The sequence below is a fragment of the Onychomys torridus genome, chromosome 20 (genome assembly GCF_903995425.1).
Source record: "Onychomys torridus chromosome 20, mOncTor1.1, whole genome shotgun sequence".
NCBI classification, from domain to species: Eukaryota; Metazoa; Chordata; class Mammalia; order Rodentia; family Cricetidae; genus Onychomys; species Onychomys torridus.
Genome location: NC_050462.1, coordinates 40,885,900 through 40,907,949, shown reverse-complemented (window position 1 = coordinate 40,907,949; position 22,050 = coordinate 40,885,900).

Sequence of the window (22,050 nt, the reverse complement as noted above, 5' to 3'; positions counted from 1 at the left end):
TACAGACCTCCAGGTCTTCTATGGTTGGTATTGAGATTAAAGGCGTGTGTCCCCATGCTGGCTGTGTCCTTGAACACACAGAGATCTGCCTAGCTCTGCCTCCCAAGTGCTGGGATTAAAGGCATGCACCACCACCGCCCTGCTTCTGCTATGGCTTGCTCTGACCACAAGGCAACTTTATTAACATACAAATAAAATCACATTTCAATACAAATAACATATCACTATATTTCCCCTTTTCTATTTTAATGAAAAGAAAAAAGGAAAAAAGTTATAACTAATAAGAAAAACTATATACAAAAGTACAATAACTATATACTATATATACAAGCAATAAATACCTAAACGATGTCTAGTCCATTTGCATTTGACAAATTCAGAGAAAATAATTCCATTATCTATCCTATTTTGATAAGTCCAAAATGTACCTGATTCACTTTCTATCCTAACTTATATTACTAACGGAACTGTCTTATAACAAATTTATACACTTACAGCTCTTATTGAGTTTTTCTGAAATCCTTAACAAAGAAAATTATAACTATAACTAACTGATCTTCAACTCCCTCAGAGACCCAAGAAGGAAATAATACTACCTAAAAAAAATAAAAACAAGAAGTGCATGCAAGCAGCTTCCAAAAAAAAAAAAAAAAAATGTGAGTTGACAGAAACAGCCAGCTGCCTGGACAGTCACCTGAGGTTTCTCCGCAGTGTTGGGACATCATCTTCAGCTTACAGGCTTAGCGTATCTGACAGACTCTTTTGTGAACTAGGATGTATACAAGGTCAACAGTTTGACCTCACATTTGGTGAGAGCAGTCCATGTACCAGAAACACCTGAATTCCATTAGTGTCATGTCATGATTCAGGATTTTAAATTCTGGAAATTATTGATGTTTTTTTTTCAATTCAGCTGTCCATTTTTCTTGGCTGTGTATATGTGGCTTCATCTAGGCATCCTGTTCTTCTCCACATCCCTCTATTAAATGCCAGTCTACTATTCACAAGGGTGAGCTTAGTTATTCTTCAAGAATAACTGTTTTATTGCACATCAGAAGTCACCGGCCCACTGCCTGTTCAGCTGCCTTCGAAGAAAAGGGCATGGTACATTTTACAGATTGCAAAAGCCACTCACTTCAGGGATGGTGCCATATTGTCCTGGCTTCAGAAGATGCCTTTTGTTAAAGCCACAACCACACTTGTTTTGGCAAGAATTGGTTGTCCTTTGTTTCATGTCCTGTCTGTCCTGTTTGTCAGCAGTTGATTCGAGGATACTTTGTTGTCCAGTGGCTAACTTTTGCCACAATGAAAGTTAACTCCATATGCAGTTTCTTCAATGCCCATATTTTCTCTGAAGTAGATTGGTACTGCCAGGAGCCGACATGTCTCATAGTCATAGCAAAAAAGAAAAATTCCTAAGTTATTAAAACATTTTAAATGCCATATTCTGTAGATCTCTGAAGGGTTTGAAGATGACCTGTCTATCTAAAATATCTCTGTTCGATCTTGAAAACACACCTAATATGACTACAAGTTCAATTGTAATGTCTAACTACTAACTTTCATTTCTGTATATCCTAATAGTTGCTAATAATAACATTCAAGGATTAGCAAATTGCATTACATTATTAAATGAATGGTATAAGTACAATATCTCAAGCAAGATTAGAAATATGTGTATGGCATATTCTAACAATCTCAATCTCAATATATATATAATTTGTATACAATATAAAACAATCCAATCCAATGTAAAGTATTTAAAACTAGTGTTGGGGGATCAGGGAAAGGTAGCTGTCTGGTCCCTGGGCTTCTGATGGCTGGAGCCTAGGGGCTAGAGACCTGGTCTGCAGGTCTGGAGATGGGGGCTTACCTGTTCCCAGTCAGTGTATGGTGGGTGGGCTTAGGATTCTGCTGATCTGGTTCAGTGTCTGGGCAGTGACTTCTTTTGTGTTCTCAGGTCGCAGTTTGCTCATTGGTCAACTCCTCAGTTGGTCTTGTTTCCTCAGATTACAGACTGTAGGCTTCTGAAGCCTCTCCTGAATGGATCTCAGCTGAGCAGGTTGTTCATTAGGGCAATCTTACCAACAACTACAAGTTGTTGCGTTTTGCAGGATAGGCAGATGGCCCCTGGATTGGCCTCAGGCTGAATGTTCGGGTCCATTCTGGTTGCATTCCATGGAGACCTAATTCTTTAAAAAAAAAAAAAAAAAAAAAAAGTTAGAAACAATGTTGAAAGTCTTATTTGACCTAGAAAATAACTTAAAATTGCATAGCTTGTCAACCATGACATTTAGTACGCTTTCAACAGTATCTAAGTTCCCCATAAATATGGGATATTGACTTCAATGTGTAATGAGAATTAGTTTCACATACATCATCAACTGGCTTTTAGTCACTGTATTTGTTTTCCCAAAAACTAATATATTTTAAATGTAATAATTACTTTGATTCAAGACAAGTATTCAAAAAAAAAGAGATATAAACTTTAAAACTTCCTGGTTGGGTCATTTTCTGCAGCAGAAATATAGATACTATTGTAACCAATTCCAGGGGAATGACTTTCTTCAGGATTGCAAACTCCTGCAGAGTCACCACTGCTGTGGAATAATTTTCTTACAATTGTCAAGATTTGTCACTTGAATTGGTTTAATAAAAGGCTGATTAGCCAAGTAGCCAATCACCTCCAAATCAATCATTTGAGAAGTGGCTATCAGGTATTTTGGGGATTGCTAGCCAGACATAGAAACTTCCACCTACATGTGGCACCCAAACATTTGACAAAAATTTCTACATAAAACCTGAGAAAGCTCTAGAAAGGATTATTAAGCACCAGAACCAGTCAGACTCGGCTTCTTGGTAACCGCTTTTTCTCTAGTGGGTTCTGTTTGCTGGCAGCAAGCAGAGCCACAGCTCCTATAAGAGACAGCTCCCTGACTCACTCAGTGTTATCAGCAAAAACTATGAGGCTCTTTTAAGAGGCCCTGCAGCCAAACACTTAATGGTGTTTATGAGCAGCAGGTGGCAACATGAACCTAAAACCTCCCCAGAGTTGGGGGCAATACACATGACTCCTGCCAGTACTTCGACCATGAAGATAGACTCTCAGGAAGCCACAGAATGGGGTGGAGCCAGCCACTTGAATCCTAGCCATGCTTTCTTAGCAGATTAAATACTAATGTGGTCAGAAAAAGATGGAGATATGCAGTAAAGACAGATTCAGACTAAACAAACAAGCAAACAACCTCTAAATGGTTCAGAGTGTGTTTAAAATACATGTAGGCTTGGGAGAGCAAAGAGAAGGTATAGACAGTCGTAAGAAAGAAATATATAATTTTAAAATAATAAAGTCCAGGTTGGGGATTTAGCTCAGTGGTAGAGTACTTGCCTGGCAAGCACAAGGCCCTGGGTTCGATCCTCAGCTCAAAATAATAATAATAATAATAATAATAATAATAATAATAATAATAATAATAATAATAAAGTCCTTAAAAAGGGAGTAAAGTAAAATAAAAAGTCACATAAAGATGGAAGATACACAGAGAGTCTGGATACTGTATGTTATTGTGTTCTCCTTGAACTGTTTGACAGCTGAGGAAGGAGCAACAGCTGCTAAGAGACATTTAATTATAAATGTTGTTGGATTAATCCAACCTATATATTTTGAAAATACCTTGACTTCAAAATTTAAGTCAAAAGATATGTTACTTTGGAGAAGAATTTATGCTTTTATTTACACAGGAAAAGAGAGGCTGTGGATTCACTCTGTGTTAAGAAAAATCAGATTTGATCAAGGAAGAGCCCCTGAAAAATCTCTAGTGGGAACAGATGGCCCAGATGATCCACTGTTTCAGAGCTCCTCTGTTGCAGTTTCCTCTGAGTTCTGCATCCAGAAAGGCTTCAAGGCTGCTGGCTAAGATGATCTAGGCTCACAGACTACTCCACTCAGGACTGGACCATAATCCTAAATTTTCTCAGGGTCCCCCAAAGATTATCAATGCCCCCAATCAACAGGAAGTAGTCTAGAGAACTATGCCCATATTCTCAAAAATATATTATGAATGACTGGAAGTTCCAACCCCCATTGAGGCTTCGGTAATGGTCACGCCCACAAGGCAGGGCAGAGGAGGAAGCGGAGGACCCAAGATCGAGAGGAGGGCTCTCTCTTGGTGCTGGGACGCTGGACGCAGGAGGTAGACTGAGCAGAGTTCTCCAGAGAACACCGCCAGACTGCACCATACCTTTGCCAGACCCTACAACCTATCCCTTCATTTGTAAGTTACCCCACAAAATAAATCTCCCTTTTAACTACGTGGAGTGGCCTTAATAATTTCACCAATAGTTTGTCATCATTTAGGAGGGTTGGTTACAAGTTGTTATTGGTAATGGTCAGGAAAAAAGCCAGACAATGGAGATTAGATTCAGGGATCTTGTTCTGAAAAGAAAAGGGGGGGTATAGACATGATAGGGGGACATGGTAGATTTAGTTGAATCCACTTTAATTAAAAAAAAAACCCACAACTATTAATCTTATATATTTTACTTGAGTATGGATTTTGGTTTATTGATACAAATTTAAAGTTTATTTTATTTTAATTTATTTTTTGGAGCTGAGGATTGAACCCTGGGCCTTGCATTTGCTAGGCAAGCGCTCTACCACTGAGCTAAATCCCCAACCCCATTAATTTTATTATACTGTATTATATTTCTACTATATTTAGGGTACTATGTTTATGCAGCTCATTTAAAAATGTAATCTATAATTAAGAAATACAACTTAATAGTCATCTTAATAGTCAAACTTAGTTGATTCATGTTAGTTAGGTTTTCTAGGTATACAGAGGTATATTTCAGATACATAGGTAATCTTCAAACACTTCAAAGACCTACAGAATATTGCACTTAAAATGTTTTAATAACTTAGGCTTTTTAAGACTATGAGACACACACATCTGCTCCTGGCAGCACCAGTTACTTCAGAAAGAATGATGGGCATCAAAGAAACTCCATATGGAGTTTGTTTTCTTTGTGGCAAAAGCTAGCCATGTAGGCAAATAAAGTGTCCTTGCCTTGACTGCTGAAAGTATGCTGTCCAAACTGGACAAGCAGGACACAAAAGAAAGTGACTGCAGAACTTTGCCAAGACAAGGACAGTCCTGCGAAAATCCTGCTTCGCAGATAAGTCTGTCAGATATGCTAGGCCTGTAGGACAGAGTTGGAGACCTCAACATTACAGAGGAACTTTGGGTGACTGTCCAGGCATCTTGAGGTCCCTGTCATTAGGTGACATTACATCCTTCTGGAGTCTTTGATGGAGTTGAAGACTAACTAGTTATAATTATACTTTTCCTTAGTTATAATAGAAAGTAAATTAGATACAAAACTTTAGGCTCACCAAGGTAAGATAAATAATTATTTTCTCTAATTTTGCAAATGCAAATGGATTAGGTAATGTTACTATAATTCTTACTTAATAGCTGTTTTTGTTGTATATAATCTTACTATGGTAAAGTTAAAACCTTCCTTTTTAATTAGACAAAAAGGGGGAAATGCTGTGGAATAAACCTATGGTACACTGGAGAGATTTGTCACTTGAATAGTTCTAATAAAACACTGATTAGCCAGGAGCCAGGCAGGAAGTATAGGCGGGGCAGCCAAACTAAGAGCCTGGAGGCAGGAGCTGAAGCAAGGACTATGAAAGACCACTGCTTGCTGTCTTGCTCCCCATTGCTTTTTTTTCTCTCTTTTACTTTTATTTTATTTTCATATTAATTTTATAATTAAATAATTAATATATTAATTTTAGAACTTTATTTTCCATTAAAACATAATGGAATTAATTACACGTTATTCAACACCTCCTCCCTCCAACTCTTCCCAACCCCTCAGAAATTCATGTGCTCTTTCACGTTATTATTGTGGCTTATGTGTCTATATGAATAAACATGTAAACATAGCCTACTGTGTCCATTGAGTGTTGCTTGTATGTACATGTTTTTAGAGCTAACCCTAAAACACTGGATACTGGATAACGAATGGGGGAGTTCGTGTCTAGGGAAGACTAATTCCCCCTCTTTCAGCACTTCCTAATTGCTCCTAGCTTTTCATCTAGCCCTCTTATCCAGCCCAGAACCAAACTGCACAGGGTCAGTATTGCTCAGTGGGCTGTGTTTTTCCACAGCAACCGTCAAGGAAATGTCCCCACAGACATGCCCACAAGCTAATCCGATGCAGGCAATTCCTCAACTAAGGTTCCTTCTACAATGATGATTCTAACACTTGTGTTAAGTTGAAAAAGAAAAACAAAAAATAAATGCTGAGCAGTAAAACAAAGTTAACTAGTTCATAAGTTAAGGGAACAAAGACTTATTTGGGCTTCCAAGCCCATCCTGATTGGGAGTTCAATCATCACTGTTGACCTTGTAGTGCCCCAGGAGGCAGAGAGCCATACAGAGTACAGGCATAGGAAACAAGCTCAGGGACACATATTCTCCATCTAGCCCCTCTCTTGCAGTGTCCCCAGAAACTCTTCAAATTGTGCTACTGTTTGTAAGTATTCACTACTCTTACAGATCCTACAGGAAACATCACATGTTCAAAGGATAGGATTTTAAATCCTAAAGAGGCCACTGTGGCATTCCCTCATCACTTCAACCAGCATGCATTGACTTCCAAAAGTGGTGTGTTTAACTCACAGAAAGGCAAGTTTGAACTTGACCTTTGAAGAAAACCATAGAAACTGTACCCCCGCAAACTGTGAGGGACAAGAAATGAACGAGGGAGCAGTTCAACTGACACCCTCAGGGTGAGGAGTCAGAGGCTTTCAGTCTAAGGAAGCAAGATCAGCTGAGGAGTTGGCTAGGACTTCAAGCATGCTAGGCAAACCCTGCCAATTGAGCTCCATCCCCATAGTCTGCAGGTTTCTCTAAAGTTTTTTAAACAATTTTAGAAGAGCTTGGAGCAGGGATGACTTTAATCACAGCATTTGGGGTAGGAGCCATCTCCGTGTGACCTGACCAAACAGAACTGAACATTCTGCCCTTGACCAGCCCAGAGCCCAGATGCTAATTCTGTGAAATCCAACAACTTGCAGGTGTTGGTGAGAGTGTCCTGCTGATCATTCTGCTCAGCTGAGTTCTATTTCGGAGAGGTTTCAGAACTCTACAGTCTGCAGTCTGAGAAAACAAGATCAGCTGAGGAGCTGACAAATGAGCAAAACGCAACCAGAGAGCACAAAAGAGGAGCCGCCTAGCCACCGAACCAGATCACCAGAATCATAAGCTGACCCTACACTGACTGGGAACAGGTAAGCCCCCATCTCCAGATGAGCAGACTAGGTCTCTAGCCCCTAAGCCCCAGTCATTGGAGCACCAGGGAACAGACAGCTACCTTTCCCTGCTCCCCCAACAACAACAACAACAAAAAGGACCCATCCATGTGAACCCAAACAACCACTGGAGCCTTAAGCCCACACTGCACAAATTGGGAACAACTGCTCCCTGAGACAGAACCCACTAACACTGATTGGACTAAGCTGCTCCAAGAGAAACAGAGCCCAACAACACAATTTGACCAAGAAATCCTAGTGGACCAAGACTATCCATTAGAACAAAAGAGGCACCTTCAGACACAGATACTGCCTGCACCCAGAAGAGGAACAGATGAGAGAGGCCAGTGCAAAAATACAGGCAACATAGAGATCTGTATGACACCATCAGAACAGTGTGATTCTACACCTGCAAGACCTGCACAGAACAAGGCAGGAGTAGTAGAAGAAATCACTCCTTAAAATGACTTTAGGAAGATGATAGAGGCCCTTAAAGAGGAAATGAAAAACTCCCTTAAAGAGGAAATGAAAAATTCCTTAAAGAAATGGAAGAAAAAATAAACAAAAAATTGGAAGGAATCAAAGAAAGCCAAGAAAAAGTAATTAAACAGGTGAAGGAAACAGTTCAAGATTTGAAAATTAAAACTGAGACAATAAAAAAAACCCACAAACTGAAGGAATGCTGGAAATAGAAATTCTGACTAAACAAACAGGAACTACAGATGCAAGCATAAACAACCGAATGCAAGAGATGGAACAGAGGATCACTAATGTTGAAGACACAGTAGAGAAAATAGATTCGTCAGTCAAAGAAAACAATAAAGCCAAAAAATTCCTAACACAAAACATCTAGGAAATTTGGGACAGCATGGAAAGACCAAACCTAAGAATAATAGGGATAGGAGAAGGAGAAGAATACCAACTCAAAAGACAGAAAATATATTAATCAAAATCACGAAAGAAAACTATCCTAATCTAAAGAAAGAAATACTTCTGAAAATACAAGAAGCTTACAGAATACCAAATAAGCTGGATCCATAAAAAAATGTCCCCTCGCCACATAATAATCAAAACTCTAAACATACAGAACAAAGAAAAAAATATTTAGAGGCGCAAAGGAAAAAGACCAAGTAACATATAAAGGCAGAACCATCAGAATAACACCAGACTTCTCAATAGAGACTATGAAAACTAGAAGGTCCTGGACAAATGTTATGCAGACACTAAGAGACCACAGATGCCAACCCAGACTATTATACCCAGCAAAACTCTCAATCACCATAGACGGACTAAACAAAATATTCCATGATAAAACCAGATTTAAACAATACCTATCCACAAATCCAGCCTTAAAGAAAGCACTAGAAGGAAAAAAATCCAACCTAAGGAAGTTAAACACACCCATGAAAACTCAGGGAATAGATAATCGCACACCACCAAATACCAAAAAAGGGAAACACAACACTACCACAAAAAAATAACAGGAATTAGCTGGGTGGTGGTGGTGGTGGCGGCGGCAGCGGCGGCGGGATCTCTGTGAGTTCGAGGCCAGCCTGGTGTACTAAGCGAGTTCCAGGAAAGGCCCAAAGCTACACAGAGAAACCCTGGTACCTCCCAAACAGTTCAAGCTATTCAATTGTCTTACTTATCCAGAGGGCCTGATCCAGTTGGCTATTTGTCTCTGTGCTTTTCCAATCTTGGTCTCAACAATTCACACTCTTACAGTCCCTCCTCTTTCTCGACAATTGGACTCCTGGAGCTCCACCTGGGGCCTGGTCGAGGATCTCTACATCCACTTCCATCAGTTATTGGATGAGAGTTCCAGCACGACCATTATGGTGTTTGGCCATCCGATCACCAGACTAGGTCAGATCAGGCTTTCTCTCGACCATTGCCAGTTGTCTACAGTGGAGGTATCATTGTGGATTTCTGGGGACCTCTCTAGCACTTTGCTTCTTCCTGTTCTCATGTGGTCTTCATTTATCATGGTCTGTTGTTCCTTGTTCTCCCTTTCTGTTCTTGATCCAGCTGGGATCTCCTGCTCCCCTAAGCTTTCTTTCCCTCAAACCTTGCCCTTCATTATTCCCACTGTCGTCCAGGTTGTTCATGTAGATCTCATCCATTTCTCTGTCATTGGTCGATCCCTGTGTCTTTCCTAGGGTCCCGTTTTCTAGGTAGCCTCCCTGGAGTTGTGTAGCAGTCTAGTCATCTTTGTTTTATATCTAGTATCCTACTATGAGTGAGTACATACCATGTTTGTCCTTCTGAGTCTGGGTTACCTCACTCAGGATGATTTTTTGTAGATCCATCCATTTGCCTGCAAACCTCATGATGTCATTGTTTTTCTTTGCTGAGTAGTACTCCATTGTGTATATGTACCATATTTTCTTTATCCATTCTTCAGTTGAAGGGCATCTAGGTTGTTCCCAGGTTCTGGCTATTACAAACAATGCTGATATGAACATAGCTGAGCAAATGCCCTTGTGGTATGATTGAGCATACCTTGGGTATATGCCCAAGAGTGCTATAGCTGGGCCTTGGTGGGGATGGATTCCCAATTTTCTAAGGAAGCGCCATATTGATTTCCAAAGTGGCTGTACAAGCTTGCATTCCCACCAGCAGTGGAGGAGAGTTCCCCTTGCTCCACATCCTCTCTAGCATAAGCTGTCTTCTGTGCTTTTGATCTTAGCCATTCTGACAAGTGTAAGGTGGTATCTCAGAGTCATTTTGATTTGCATTTCCCAGATAATTAGGGGTGTTGAGCAATTCCTTAAATGTCTTTCAGCCATTTGAACTTCCTCTGTTGAGAATTCTCTGTTTAGTTCTATAGCCCATTTCTTAATTGGACTGTTGGGCACTTTGATGTCTAATTTCTTGAGTTCTATATATATTCTGGATATCAGCCCTCTGTCAGATGTGGGGTTGGTGAAGACCTTTTCCCATTCTGTATGCTGTTGCTTTGTCTTGTTGGCCGTGTCCTTTGCTCTACAAAAGCTTCTCAGTTTCAACAGGTCCCATTGATTGACTGTTTCTCTCAGTGTCTGTGCTACTGGTATTATATTTAGAAAATGATCTCAGGTGCCAATGCGTTCAAGACTACTTCCTACTTTCTCTTCTATCAGGTTCAGAGTAACTGGATATATGTTGAGGTCTTTGATCCACTTGGACTTAAGTTTTGTGCACGGTGACAGATATGGATCTATTTGCAGCCTTCTACACATTGACATCCAGTTATGCCAGCACCATTTGTTGAAGATGCTTTCTTTTTTCCATTGAACGTTTTTGGCTTCTTTGTCAAAAATTATATGTTCATAGGTATGTGGGCTAATGTGAGGGTCTTCAATTTGATTCCATTGGTCCACATGTCGGTTTTTATGCCAGTACCAAGCTGTTTTTATTACAGTAGCTCTATAGTAGAGCTTGAGATGGGGGATCGTGATGCCTCTAGAGGTTGTTTTATTGTACAGGATTTTTTTGGCTATCCTGGGTTTTTTGTTTTTCCATATGAAGTTGAGTATTATTCTTTCCAGGTCTGTGAAGAATTGTGTTGGTAATTTGATGGGGATTGTGTTGAATCTATAGATTGCTTTTGGTAAGATTGCCATTTTTACTATGTTAATCCTGCCTATCCATGAGCATGGGAGATCTTTCCATTTTCTGACATCTTCAATTTCTTTTTTCAGGGACTTAAAGTTCTTGTCATATAGGTCCTTCACATGCTTAGTTAGAGTAACCCCAAGGTATTTTATATCATTTGTGGCTATTGTAAAGGGTGATGTATCTCTGATTTCCTTCTCAGCCTGTTTGTCTATTGTATATAGGAGGGCTACTGATTTTTTTTGAGTTGATCTTGTATCCTGCTATGTTGCTAAAGGTGTTTATAGGCTGTATCAGTTCCTTGGTTTAATTTTTGGGGTCACTCATGTATACTATCATGTCATCTGCAAACAGGGAAAGCTTGACTTCTTCCTTTCCAGTTTGTATCCCCTTAATCTCCTTATGTTGTCTTATTGCTCTGGCTAGAACTTCAAGTACTATATTGAATAAGTATGGTGAGAAGTGGTATTGCTTTGAGTTTCTCTCCATTTAATTTGATGTTGGCTGTTGGCTTGCTGTAGATTGCCTTTATTATGTTTAGGTATGTTCCCTGTATTCCTGATCGCTCCAAGACCTTTATCATGAAGGGGTGTTGGATTTTGTCAAATGCCTTTTCTGCATCTAGTGAGATGATGATGTGGTTTTTTCCTTTGAGTTTGTTTATATGGTGTATTCCATTGACAGACTTTTGTATGTTGAACCACCCTTGCATCCCTGGGATGAAGCCTACTTGATCATGGTGGATAATTGTTTTGATGTGTCCTTGGAGTCTGTTTGCCAGCATTTTATTGAGTGTTTTTGCATCAATATTCATGAGGGAGATCGGTCTGTAGTTCTCTTTCTTTGTTGCATCTTTGTTTGGTTTAGGAATCAGGATAATTGTAGCCTCATAGAAGGAGTTTGGTAATATTCCTTCTGCTTCTATTGTGTGGAACAATTTAAAGAGTATTGGTATTAAGTCTTCTTTGAAGATATGGTAGAATTCTGCACTGAAACCATATGGTCCTGGGCTTTTTTTGGTTGGGAGACTTTTAATGACTGATTCTATTTCCTTAGGGGTTATTGGACTATTTAAATGGTTTATCTGGTCTTGATTAAACTTAGGTATATGGTACCTATCCAGAAAATTATCCATTTCTTTTAGATTTTCCAGTTTTGTGGAGTAGAGGTTTTTGAAATATGACCCAATGATTCTCTGGATTTCCTCATAGTCTGTTGTTATGTCCCCTTTTCATTTCTGATTTTGTTAATTTGGATGCTCTCTGTCTGTCTTTTGGTTAGTTTGCATAAGGGCTTGTCTATTTTGTTGATTTTCTCAAAGTACCAACTCTTTGATTCATTAATTTTTTGTATTCTCTTTATTTCTATTTTATTGATTTCAGCTCTCAATTTGATTATTTCCTGGCATCTGTTCCTCCTGGGAGACTTTGCTTCTTCTTGTTCTAGAGCTTTCAGGAGTGCTGTTAAGTCACTAATGTGAGATTTCTCCAACTTCTTTATGTGGGCATTTAGTGCTATGAATTTCCCTCTTAGCACTGCTTTCATAGTGTCCCATAAGTTTGGATATATGGTGTATTCATTTTCATTGATCTCTAGGAAGTCTTTAATTTCTTTATTTATTTCTTCCTTAACCCATTGGTGATTCAGTTGAGCATTATTCAGTTTCCATGAGATTGTAGGTTTTCTGTAGTTTTTTGTGTTGTTGAAATCTAACTTTAAACCATGGTGGTCTGATGGAACACAGGAGGTTATTCCGATTGTTTTGTATCTGTTGAGATTTGCTTTGTGGCCAAGTATGTGGTCGATATTAGAGAAGGTTCCATGGGGTGCTGAGAAGAAGGTATATTCTTTTTTGTTCGGGTGGAATGTTCTGTAGATATCAGTTAAGTCCATTTGAGCCATAACATCAGTTAAGTCCATTATTTCTCTGCTAAGTTTCAAATTGGCCGATCTGTCCAGAGATGAAAGTGGGGTGTTGAAGTCTCCCACTATAATGTGTGGGGTTTTATATGTGATTTAAGCTTTAGTAATGTTTCTTTTACATATGTGGGTACCCTTGTGTTGGGGGCATAACTGTTCAGAATTGAAAGTTCATCTTGGTGGATATTTCCTGTGATGTGTATGTAATGTCCTTCATCATCTCTTTTGATTGATTTTAGTTTGAAGTCTATTTTGCTGGATATTAGGATGGCTACACCAGCTTGCTTCTTAAGACCATTTGACTGGAAAGTCTTTTCCCAGCCTTTTATTCTTAGGAGGTGTCTATCTTTGAATTTGAGGTGTCTTTCTTGTGTGCAGCAGAAAGATGGGTCCTGTTTTCGTATCCATTCTGTTAGTCTGTGTCTTTTTATAGGTGAATTAAGTCCATTGATATTAAGGGATATTAATGACCAGTGATTGTTCATTCCTGTTATTATTTTTATTTTTTGGTGGTAGTGTATGTGTACTTCCCTTCTTTGTGGTTTATTGCTGTGTTGTTATCTATTGTCTGTGTTTTTGAGAGTGTATCTGACTTCCTTAGGTTGGAATTTTGCTACTGGTCATGATTATAATGGCTTGAACCTCTGAAACTGTAAGTGAGCCATCTACATTAAATGTTTTCTTTAGTAGAGTTGCAATGGTTGTGGTGTCTCCTCACAGCAATAGAAACCCTAACCAAGACAAGAAGTACCTCACCCTTTCTATGACCCTTGACTCTTAGGGAAGAGTCTCCTCTTCTGTCTAATATGTTTAATTGTAGAAAATAATTACTCTTCCATGACTGGGATTCCAGTGTTTCTACCATTAGTAAATGAAACTTGTCTGAAATGGACATTTACTCAGTGTCATTCTGGCTCCCCCCAATATGCTTAGTAATTACTGAGGAGGCTACCGCTGTGAGACCTGGTGGACATGAACTAACAAGATCCATATCCTGCCCCTCCTGCTGTTTTTTGGGAGTCTTGATTTGAACACCAGCAAGTCATGCTCCAGAGCATATTTTCAAAGAGTGTATCCAACTTCATCCCATCAGTAAACACTAGATCAATAACCATCAATACAGCCTGTTCTTTATTATTTTGTTTTTTCAAGATGATTTCTCTGTGTAACAGTCCTGGCTGTCCTGGAACTCAGAGAGATCAACCTGCTTCTGCATCCTGAGTGCTGGGATTAAAGGTGTGTGCCACCACTGCCGGCCTCCATGTTTTGTTTTTTAGGATGGGGTTGGGACACAGAATGAGGTCCTTGTGTTTACAAGGGGAGTGCTTCACAGCCAGCTCTTTCTCCAGCTTGAGCCTCTCTCTTCTTTGTTGCTGTTCTGGGCCAGAAAATAGCAATAATATGAGGGTCTTGAGAGTTGGTTCAGTGGTTAAGAGTACTTCTTTTGTAAGCTTGAAGATCTGAGTTTGATTCCACAGCACCCGAGTAACAAGTCAGGCATGGCTGAATACACATGATAGCCCCACACTGGGAATAGAGACAGATGAACCCTGAGAGCTAGCTGGGCAGTCAGACTCCCCAAAATGGTGTGCCTTGCTTTAGACAGTCAGGTGGTCAGCACCTCCTCTAGTGTTTGTATGCAAATCCACACACACACACACACACACACACACACACACACACACACACACACCCTGCATCATTATAATCATTTGTGCACACACACTCACATACACACAGTCTCACTTTTCTTGCAAACTGGGCTAGGCCCTATGCACAGAGACTGAGCCATGAAGAGATGGCAGGCACCAAGAGAGGCCAGTTGTGTTCGGAGAGCTTTCTTGGTGTCCCCCAGTCACACCACACTGGCAGTTTCTCGCCTGTTTGCCTTGTCTGCAACTTCTGGTCTTGCTCTCTTGGGGCAGACGCATCCTCTCCTCCTGAAGACTGTCTGCCTGGGCCCCGTAGTCCTCAACTACAGCAAGGCAGCAGCACTAGAAGCAGCAGCAAGAGGGTACCCCAGCTGAGGAAACTGGGGTTTGATATCTCCTTTGTACGCCATAGGAAATGTTCCCCTGCCAGGACAGACTCTGACTCCTGCTGCTGACTATGATTTTGTCAGGATCCCCGCAGTCTGATTGAATCAGGGCCCTCTAGTTACTGTATTAGTCAAGGGTCTCTAGAATAACAGAACTTATAGAATAAATATGTATTATGAGAGGTTTATTAGAATGACTTACAATCTTCAATCCAGCTAGTCCAACCATGACTACCCTATGAATGGAAGGTTTCAGAATCCACTTGGTTTCCAGTCCACAAGGCTGGATGCCTTCAGTGGATGCTGGAGTCCTAGAGAAGTCAGCTTTAACACCAGGGGAGGAAGGCCTCAGTAATGGGATAGATGAGCTTGCCAGAGAAAGGGAGAATAAGCAGGCAACAGGCATAGGCAAGATTCCAAGATGTCGCCATTATTTAGGGTGGGTCTTCCTACCTCACCCTCACGTGATCCACTTTTATGGCAAGCCTTCCCATCACAAATGATTCAAACAAGAAAAATCCCCCTGGCCCCTGAAGGTGATCAGCTCCATGAAGAGCACACCAATTAGTTGCTCAATGTCAAATGGTCAGCCCTGAAAGCATACATACAAGTAATATTATACGGACTGAGCAAGATATATACATATATCTGCATGTCATAACAATCAATGGAAGAAGAGACCATGAATTTGAAGGTGAATGGGGGCAGGGTAAACGTCAGGGTTCATTGGGAGGTGTCAGATGTAGTCAAGTTCACAAACAAGATTAGCCATCATATATGATATGTGCACATAATGGAAGATTTTTTTTATATGCAAAGAAAAATTATGGCTAAACATGGAGACAGTATGCCAAGTGAAATAAACCTGATAAATGTTATATTATCTCATCTTTATATATATATATACATCTTTAAAGAGATGTAAAGAAAAAAATCCCAGGCTTATGGAAATGGAGACTACAATAATGGTTGCCTAGGTTTGGGGCAGGAGCAAGAGGAGGAGATGATGGTCAAGTCTACAAACTAGATGAAGGTCTACCAGGAAGGTGTCACACTACACTACAGGGTAACTATGGTGAATAAAGCTGTATCTGAAGGGCTCTTCTGGTCATAAAACCCAACATATAGACAGCACCACCTGCCAAAATGAAAATAAAGACCTATCAAATTCCACAGTTTTGGGAAACTCTAAATGTGCTAACCTTGCTTTTCAGCTTCTGTTGTTTGCTTCTGGCTATCTGTTCTTATTAACTGAAGTATGTCAACCTAGGATTTTTTTTTTGGATGTTTTTATTGATTATTTGGAAATTTCACATAATACACCATTGTCACATTCATTTTCCAGTCCCCTCAGGACCACCCCTCATCCTGTGACCTCCCCAAAACAAAAGAAGTAAAAGAAAAGAAAGAAAAAAATTCCCTGTCCAATTTGCGTTACCCATTTACTCACTGGCGCATGCTCAAACTCCCAATGGCCAGCTCCTTAAACATTACTAAGCCTGTCAACTGTAAGGAGTTAAACCAGCCTCCTTCTCACAGTTTTTAGGAGTTCTCCACAGTGGCTTCCTGTCTAGGCTGATTCTCTTTTTTGGGGACTGGGGGGAGAAGAAGTTTGCAGGAAGTTGTCATAGAAGGCGTCTATGTCTCTCAACTGTGAGTCTGCACTCGTTGATTCCACTGCAAAAGAAGCTTTCTGACCTTTTATAATCAAGGGCAGCACCGAGCATGGACTTGCACATGGTTTCTGGCTATTCACTGAATAGAGTACTGAACTTGAAAACAAAACGAAGAACTATGAACATACAAGTTAGGGACAAGACACCCAAAAGATAGGCATGGTGGCACTTGTAACTCCAGCTTCCACCTTTACCTGTCTCTTGTTGTCTTGTACCATTCGTGGGAAATACCTTCTGGCCCCGTTACTTCTCTTATATCTAAATTCATTCATTATAAAAGCAACCGATGGAGCTAGAGAAGTTGCTTGGTGGTTAAAAGCACTTGGTGCTCTTTCTGAAGAATCAAGTTCAATTCCCAGAACCTACAACTTCCAAGGGATCTGGTGGCCTCTTTTTTTTTTTTTTTTAATTTAGTTCATTAGTTGGTTTATGTATTTTAGTGCTCTATCTGCATGTATGACTTTATGCCAGAAGAAGGCATCAGATCCCACTATAGATGGTTGAGAGCCACCATGTAGTTGCTGGGAATTGAACTCAGGACCTCTGGAAGAGCAGCCAGTTCTTTTAACCCCTGAGCCATTTCTCCAGTCCAACCTGGTGCCTTCTAATGGCTTCTGTGGGCACCAGGCATGCATGTGGTGCACAGACACACATGCAGGCAAAACACCCATACACATAAAATAAAACATTTAAAACCAGTGTGGTGGCATGTGCCTTTAATCCCAGCACTTGGGAGGCAGAGGCAGGTGGATCTCTGTGAGTTTGAGGCCAGCCTGGTCTGCAAAGTGAGTTCAAAGACACCCACCATAGTTGCCCACAGAAATCCTATCTTTAAAAAAAGAAAAGAAAAAAGAAAACAATTTCTTTAAATGTTAAAGTAGGCAACAGTCCCTTCCTATTTCATTATGACTTTCAGTATTCAACAAACAAAGAAAGCAACAGCAACCATAACAACAACAACCCAAATCCATCACAGAAGCTTCAGCCGAGGACTATCTAAAGGTCCAATCTCTGAAAACCATAGAATAACACTCCGGTTTCTTCCACAGTTTCTCTTTTGAGACAGATTCCCTGTGTAGTTCCCATAGCTAGTCTTCGTTTTTGATTTGACTACATCTGGAATGAACTAAAACCACAGGTCTAGATATACCTGTAAGGGATTTTTCTTGACTGGATCACTTGAGATGTGAAGACCCACCTTTAATCTGGGCCACCCCTCCTGGGGACAACCTATACAAAGGACGTGGAAGAAGGATGCTTTTGCTCCTTTGCCTGCTTGCCCTCACTTCTTTGGCAAGTTCATTCCTTTGATGGTGTTACAGTCTACTTCTTCAGGATTCCAGAATATACTAAAGACCAGCTGAGACATCCAGCCTTATGAATCAAACAACTATTGGATTCTTGGACTTTCTACTATGAGACAGTCATTGTTGGAATAGTGAGACCACGGCAGGTAAGCCACTCTAATGTATGTACATATGTATGTACATATTCATTCTATCAGTCCTGTTTCTTTAGAGAACCCTGCCTAATACAGTAGCTTAGGCTGGCCTCTAACCCTGGCAATCCCTCTTCCTTCTGGGATTACACATGGGAACCTCTCATATCTCCACCTTCTTATTCACAATGGGGACTGAATTTTCCCTTTAGGACCACTCCAAATCCATTTTCAAAGCCTAGTAAGCAAATATATTTTACAATTGTATTTACTTTTACACTGAAAATAGGATGTCACAAAAGATGATAAAAAGGAGGAATTAGACTATGCACCCAGTCTGTGTTATGCTGCCACTAAACACTTGTGAAAACCCGTGTAATACAAGACACAGTGTGAAATCCTACAGACCAGGAGCCTCAGTCAATTTGGATGCTACCAGTGGTCAGGGTCTCCAGGCCAAGTGTTTCTAGGTTCTTGATCCCTTCTTCAAGGGTGAAATAAAGGCACACAGAGATTGCAAAGTAGCGAAGATACTTTACTCAATAACCAAGTGATAGTATTGATCATAAAAAAATATGCTGTCATGAGTGATAACAAGCTGTAGGAGTGAAGGTACTCAAGCGCCCCAGTTATTATTTGGGGCCTTCCTTTTATGGGGTTCAGGAGGAGGAGGAGTTTGTGCTCTATTTACCAACCTCAGACTTTCCTCACTGAGCACATATCTATGCAGCACGTGAAGACTCAGTTCACAGCCTGTGTCTCTAGGGAAAAGCTGAGAAAAGCAGGCAGCCTCTCTACCAAAGTACAAGGCAAAAGAGAGCCCAGGCTGTCCTCCGCTTCCTAAAATACAGGCAAGAAGGGATCGGCATTTGCTAAGACATCTTTTTGTCACATTTTGCTCTATGTGCGTTACTATTCCGCCTTTCATTCTGACTGTTGAATTGCAGCTGACATTTCTGGTCTAACTCTTGCTGTCTTCCTTTGAGTGCTTAGACCATCTTTTAAAAATAAGTGATGGGATCTAATATCTTCATCTGTAAGGGCTCGTGGGATATTCCTATTCCGACTACATGGTGCAGCAGACACATGGGACAGAAAAGCAGAAAATGGTTGTCCTAAAGAGAGGCTCGCGGGCGTAGGTATTCAGAAGTTGCAGATAGGAGATGAGAGAGGGCAGGGCTGTTGTAATTGTGAATTGTGCGAAATGGAAACAGGTGATTCTGAGCACATGCCTGGAGCTATGACAAAGCAGCTTCTGTTTGAATGGAATGAGGGTTAAAATCCTCATTACTTCAGCTTTAAATACTTCTCTTGAATATCAGATTCAAGGGTTTGGCAGGAGAGCGGAGCTGAATCATCCAGTTGAACATTTCAGAATCACGATTTGCTTTCTTTCTTTCTTTTTTTCTTTCGCCTTGCCGCTGAATACTGTCCCTTCCTTCGCTTTCTGCCCTCTACGGTCTCGCCTCACGTCTCCCGCGCAACCAGTTCCGAGCTTCATGCGAACTGTCTTTCCCTCTCTGCCACCTCCCTTCCCCCTCACAAAAGAAAAATGGGTACTTACATCATTTCAACAAGCTACTGTTAGTATGATCACAGTGTCTTTTAAAAATAGTGACTGACATTTCTGGACCCGGCTCCTTGAGAAGCACATTGGACTAATCCAGCCTGAGCGCCGGTTTGCTCTAAATCTGGGCAGGGGCCGACACAACTTTGGTTTGGCTATTCCTAAGAGGGTGTTGAATATTGCATTTTGTTTACAACAGCCAAAGGAGTGCTGGGTTCATAGTTCATTAGGCTGGACTACATGGCCATCTCTATGTTCAGAAATAATCAAGCATTAGAAATGCCATGTGCTTTAGCCTCATAACTACCCAGTAAATATTGATTAGAATTGAGTTGAAGAAGCTGGGCACAGTGATTAACACCTGTAATCCTAGCACTTAGGAGGCTCAGGCCGGAGGATTGCTGTAAATCCAAGGCTACTCCGGGCCACATACTAACCACCTGGCCGGCCAGGGCTACCTAGCAACACCCTGTCTCAACCACCACCACCAAAACAATAAAAACAACAAAACCAACTCCAGAGCTCAAGGCAGTAAATAGATTTTGTTCTTCAGAATATTTGAAATGGCGTACAGAAAAGGCAGGAAAACTTACTGAAAAAACACATTACATCAAATCAGTTCTCAACAACCACTGGAAGTTCCAAGATGAAGATAAATAGGATTGGGAAGCAGGCCCCGAAGCCTTCTACCTCAGCAGTGGCTGTACCGTAAGTTCAGGCCTTAACCTCCTGTGTGAACATAGTCTCAATGGCGCTGATAACAGCCTGTGTTTCCCTAGCACCGAGTATGTACCAAGAATTGGTGCTAAGTGCTTTAGACGGATGACATTTAATCCCCATCAGGGGGATTATTGTTTCAATCTTACAGATGAAAAGGCTACAATGAGAGTTTTTCTGAGGAAACAATGTTTCTTAGAGACACATTAAATGAAAAAGAAAACAGTCTGGACAACATCTTCACTGTCACTCAGAGTAGTAAAATGCTTTTCCAAGGATATTCTTGTAATGTCCTTTAGTTTTGAGCAAAGGTGCACATGAATAGACTCACGTGGAGAATTTCTTTCCACTCAGTCTTTGGACCTTATGGTTTCTTTGCTCCTCAAAATGGCTTTTATGCCAGTGTTCCTGACATGGCCTCCCAGGGCTCACCAGAAATGCAGACTCTCGGGCTTCCCTCTGAAGGCACCAGGAATGCATTAGGACAAGATCTCCAGGTGGCCCCTGTCCACATTAGCATTGAGAAGTTTCATCTTAAGTGTTGTGTGTCTGAATTTTAAACTGACTCTGAAGTGGTTCTGAAGTTAGTGATCAATACTAACTAAGGCCACACATTATAAAATGTCCCAGGATTGATCCCAAAGTGCAATCAACCAAAAACCTAAGTGCAAATAGTTTGTGAAGTCAGGGGTCTCAGGGAGTCCAGACAGTACGGTGTGTATGTTCAGAGCACTCTGTGTCCTGAGCTCAGGCCTGATCCATGAATGTAAGTGAGCATACTGCAGGGCTTCACCTACTTAATTTTTAATCTGTGGGGAGGGGGGGGAGGACAAGAATGTCCCCTTTCATTGAAGGGGAGTCCCAGAATGGTCCACATCAGATATGAAATTCATGGAAGCCAAATTTGCAGCTAAGAAAATGTATGCAAACTTGGCAATGACTCTACATTTCCACCTCCTATTTTAAAAAGTTGTTTCAGAGTCTGGGAAGATGGATCAGCTTTGGCCAACGGCCCACTATGAAGGCATGCGGACCTGAGTTTGGAAATTCTCAGTGCGATGGCATGTGTGTCTGCCATCTCACCGCCAGGAAGGCAGAGTCAGGAAAATCCCTGGGGCTCACTGGCCCATCAGTCTAGCAAAATGGGTGCACTCCAGGTTCAGAGAGAGACTGTGTTTCAGAAAATGAGGTGCAAAGCAATTGAGGAAGACAGCTGATAGCAACATAGTTCCTCCACATGGGTAGGTGCATATATACACACCTGTGTATGAAAACACATGTACACACACACACACACACACACACACACACACACACACACACACACCGTTCAATTATTTACCACTGAACCAAAGCTAACACTTCAGTAAGTGATGCTTTGTGGCTGCCAGGCCCCTGGTGAACACTTGCTCCAGGGGTAGATAGACAGATGGTAAATGAAGTTCTACTTATGGAAACTTGGACCATTCAGAAAGGGCAGGGATCTCACCACAGGGCAAATTTCTAATCACTTTCCCCTGAAGAGGAGCCGCAGAGGGCTAAGAAAGGAGCCACCACCAGGTGGAGCAAAGTCACAGAGAATTGATGTGAGACTCAAACTTCAGGTTATGTATCCAACCCGGGTCACCACATGCAAATTTGGGAATAAATTTGGTTCTCAAAACATGAGAAAGATAATTACACTGAATAACCAGATGAGAAACAGATCCACTGAAATAAAACCAGGGTAAGAACAGCTCTTCTTTTTTTTTTTTTTTTTTTTTTTTTTTG